Source organism: Lithobates pipiens, unplaced genomic scaffold (assembly GCF_037356315.1).
Source record: "Lithobates pipiens isolate NorthernLeopardFrog02 unplaced genomic scaffold, aLitPip1_a1.2 Scaffold_27, whole genome shotgun sequence".
Classification (NCBI taxonomy): domain Eukaryota; kingdom Metazoa; phylum Chordata; class Amphibia; order Anura; family Ranidae; genus Lithobates; species Lithobates pipiens.
The window spans coordinates 58,147,748-58,152,433 of record NW_027507788.1 but is presented as its reverse complement, the minus strand read 5'-3'; positions in this window follow the sequence as shown (position 1 = coordinate 58,152,433).

Genomic DNA, 4,686 nt, shown 5'->3' with positions numbered 1-4,686 from the left:
CAATACCCTGCCAATACTCTGCCCTACCCTGCCAATACTCTGCCATACCCTGCAAATACTCTGCAATACCCTGCCAATACTCTGCCATACCCTGCCAATACCCTGCCAATACTCTGCAATACCCTGCAAGTACTCTACAATACCCTGCCAATACTTTGCCATACCCTGCCAATGCTCTGAAATACCCTGCCAATACCCTGCCAATACTCTGCCATACCCTGCCAATACTCTGCCATACCCTGCCAATACTCTGCAATACTCTGCCATACCCTTCCAATACTCTGCAATACCCTGCCAATACTCTGCCATACCCTGCAAATACTCTGCAATACCCTTCCAATACTCTGCCATACCCTGCCAATACTCTGCAATACCCTGCCAATACCCTGCCAATACTCTACAATACCCTGCCAGTACTCTGCAATACCCTGCCAATACTCTGCCATACCCAGTCAATACTTTGCCATATCCAGCCAATACTCTGCAATACCCAGCCATACCCTGCAATACCCAGTAATACCCAGCCATACTCTGCGATACCCAGCCATACACAACCACCTAGTGCATAGTGGCCTGATGGAGGAGGGAGAAGTACCAGCTGTCCCTCTGGGAGCCTGGCACCATAGAGGCAGAGAAACGCAGGGCCAGTGACTCTGACAGGAGTGGCAGGAGGAAGAGGCGAAGGCAGGAGTCGGCTCTCAGGAACAATGGCTGGGGAAGAGGAGGAGGACGGACCGAGGTCAGAAGGAATAGGCAGGCCGCTGGGATAACATCAGGTAAGGCAATGGTAACTCTGCATTTCTATGGTAATGGTCATTCTGCATTTCTATGGTAATGGTCACTCTGCATTTTCTATGGTAATGATCACTCTGCATTTTCTATGGTAATGGTCACTCTGCATTTCATGGGCACTGGAAAATATATTAGTACACCATTTGGTTCAGAATATTTTTTTTTTCTTGTTTTCAACCTCTAAAACCTAGGTGCGTCTTATGGTCAGGTGTGTCTTATGGATCGAAAAATTGTAAGTTGTCAATGTAGTGAGCTTGGTGTAGAATTAGTAACTTTCAGGCCATTACAGAGTACGGGGGGGGGGGGCACTCTTTATGTCTGGAAGAATTGAGATTTAACCTTTATATTTGGAAAGGTTCACAGTAATGCCCTGTACACACGACCAGACTTTCCAGCAGACTAGGGTCCGACGGACTTCCCGACAGAGTTCCGGTGGACTTGCAAATGAACGGACTTGCCCACACATGGACTAAAGTTCGTCCATTTTGAACGTGATGAGTTACGACGGGACTAGAAAAGGAAGTCAATCTCGCCGCTTTTAACAGTGAGATTGACACATTGAGAGCCCCGTTGCCTGGTATGGATTTTAAGGGGACCTCCTTTGCCATAAAAACAGCATGGGGGTCCCCCCAAAATCCATATCAGACCCTTATCTGAGCATGCAGCCCAGCCGGTCAGGAAAGGGAGTGGGGATGAGCGAAGTTGGAAGAAGACCCCCGGTGCTGCCTAATAAACTACTTTAAAAACCTGTGTAGTGTGTTTTTTTTTTATTGACACTTTTTCCCCCAGATGAATGGGTAGGGGTACGATGTACCCCATACTTATTCACATAGGGTGGGGGGCTAGGATCTGGGGCCCCCTTATTAAAGGGGGCTCCCGAATTCCAATAAACCCCCGCCCGCAGACCCCGACAACCAACTGCCAGGGTTGTCGTGAAGAGGCCCTTGTCCTCATCAACATGGGGACAAGGTCAGGGCTCAAGTCCTGCGGGAACGCTTTGGAACGGAGTTCCTATACTTTTTCCACAACGGGAACTCAGTTCGCGTTAGCAGCCATGTCCTGCAAGACTTTAAAGTATGCAAGCTGTGTGGCAGGTGCTACACCAGCAGCTGCCGACACAGCTCACAATAGTAAGTGCTGCACACCTGACCATTCAGGCATTACCAGTAAGGGCCCCATGACAGCTTCGATCTACCTGTCAATCACAGGGTTGGAATAGCAGCGAGTGTGTGTTGGAGCCCTGCAGAGTTTGCAGCCCCCCAAGCTAACATACATCTCCTAAGTAGGAACACATCACTAGCTCCCTAAGTAGTCTGTCCAGATAAGGTGCAGTTCATTTATGACCTTTCAATTTAACCCTGTGTTATCCAAACTCTGTTCAATGAAAATTGTAAACTCACCACATAAACACTCTATATACAAAATAAAATTCCCCAATAAAGATCAGAACATGATGTTCAATTTTGCATGGAAGCACAATTGAATGAATGCTGATTATTCAGAGAATTACCGTATTCATGTTTATTGAGGATTGTTTTTTTTTTTTTTATGTAATAACAGTTAAGCTTCATACACACAATACGAAAATTGGATGAAAAATACCACTTTTGAAGCATTCGTGCATATGAGCGTATCATTTTTTTTTTTTGGTGGGCGAGTAGATTTTGGGTGGGAGTTCCCACACTTTTTTCCCCAGGACTTGACCCCTGGACAAGGTGCTTTGGGGTGGGGGGCTGCAAGGTCAGGTGCAAGGCTTAATCCAATTAGGGCCCTAAATTGCACTGTTAAGCAGGCAAAGCATTGTCGGGTGCTCAGCAGGCAAACATTCCGCTAAATGGACGAACGGGTGATGTTCGAGCAAAACTTTTGCGCAGCTCGAATCGTTCGCCCAACACTAATATTAACACCAGGAGTAGCTGATCCAGGGAATATCCCATTGCTTCCTAGAGGATCAGGAAAGATTTTTCCCCCATTGGAGCGAATTGGATCATGCTTTATTGGGTTTTTTTTCTTTTTGCCTTCCTCTGGATCAAATCTGGGCATAAAATTATGTATATGGGGGTTTTCAAAATAATTTTTTTCTCTGTTGGTTGAACTAGATGAACTAGTGTATTTTCTCAACCTCACTAACAATGTAACTATGTGACAAAATCAGACCTTTTTTAATCTCAAATTAATGCCTTAATTTCTAACCATCCCGAATCCCAAATGTCTCTAACCACAAATAATGTTTAATGGGCATCTTTGACAATGTTGACCTTAGTTCCACACAAAAACAATTTCTGAAACTTTTATGCAAGCAAAATAGTGGTGCTTCATTGTATGCACACAGGCTGTTAACAGTAGCGGCTGGTGGTATATTTTTTGGGGGAACGGCAAACACTGCACCCGCAGCCTCCCCCAGTTGGTAAGGTCACCCACATCCCCCCGGTCGGTTGGTCGGTTGTTTACCAGCCCCGCACTTACCAAATCTATCGGGCAGCAGCTTCCCCTGTGTCTCCTCCTCCTTCGCATCATGGCGGCTTCCGCCATGTGTGTCCCTCTTCCTCCTCCTAGGCCGCCAATAGGACTTTCGGCCAATCGGGTGACGGGTTTCATGAGGAGAATTAGGAAAACAATAGCAAATATTATTTTTCTGTTTTCACTATTGTGCTCTCCACCCCGCGTTCACCCTTTTTTAAAGTCTACTAGAGCCTCTGGCTCTAATCACCTGCTTAAAAAAAAAAAAATTGGAATCCATGCATCCCACGCCTTATGGACAGGCTGCCATTACCTATGGAAAAGCCTGATTAACCAAACATCTATTAATATACTGTATGAAGCCAGAAGCTCTCACTGGAAGTTTTATAAGATTTGGGGGGTAAGGTTGGACACTCAATGTACTTGTAAAACATCTGACCAAATTACATAGGCCCTTAGGATTTACTCATGCCCCTGCCATTTATGTCTCTTCATTCATAAATTGGTCTCAGGACATGGTAAAATGTATTCAAAATGTATTCAACATTTATTAAAGTAATATCACAGTACATAAATAATTGCTTTCTTTTGCTTTACTCACTTGTTTCATTGTTCTTTGGCTCTGTTCTGCTACGTTGCAATGTACAATATATATTCTGCACTTGGAATTTAAGACAGGACAAGACCTTGATGAGACCCTGGAGGAGGGGCCAAACGCATCAACGTACTTCCGGTTCATGTTAACCATTGACGCAAATTACGTCTCTGTGAAACGCACGCCATTCAGCTGCGAACTCGGATGATTTTTTTTACTGATGTCTGTTTTTGCTAAAAATCCTGTAAGTTGCACATTGAATGCACTTGATAATTGATGCCAAACATTATTTCACTATGAGTTCTCTCTGTTTCCCCATCTATGGAGTGTGGAATAAACGTCTCCCTGCAAGATTTTACTGAGGAATCATCCAGCATATCCCCAGATCATTTAATCAATGTCTTTTTGATCCCAGAGGGTTAACTTCTTTGACTGGGGTGCAGACACTGCGATGTTCCCCAGAACACTTGAATTGCATCAGCTGATTAATAACGAAAAATTCACTCGTGTTCAGATTCAGACAAAGAGCTTTTTCTTCACAGCGTAGGAGTCTGCAATAAAGTTAGTTAACCTCCCTGCACTGTAGAGGGTAATGAACAAAAGTGGAGTTACTCTTTAAAGAAGTCCTAAACATTATGCCACAGAATAATGAAAATCTCATCTAAAGAGCTACAAAATCATTTTGTTTTAGAAAAAGGACACTTAGAAGTCATTGATTGAGACGCTCTGAGATCATGAAACTTCTAGCATCGTTATGAAAACAGAGAGGCATCAAGGACTCCACGCAGTAATGTGAGCTGAGTTTCAGGTAGCTAGCTTGAAAAACATGTAGACAATGG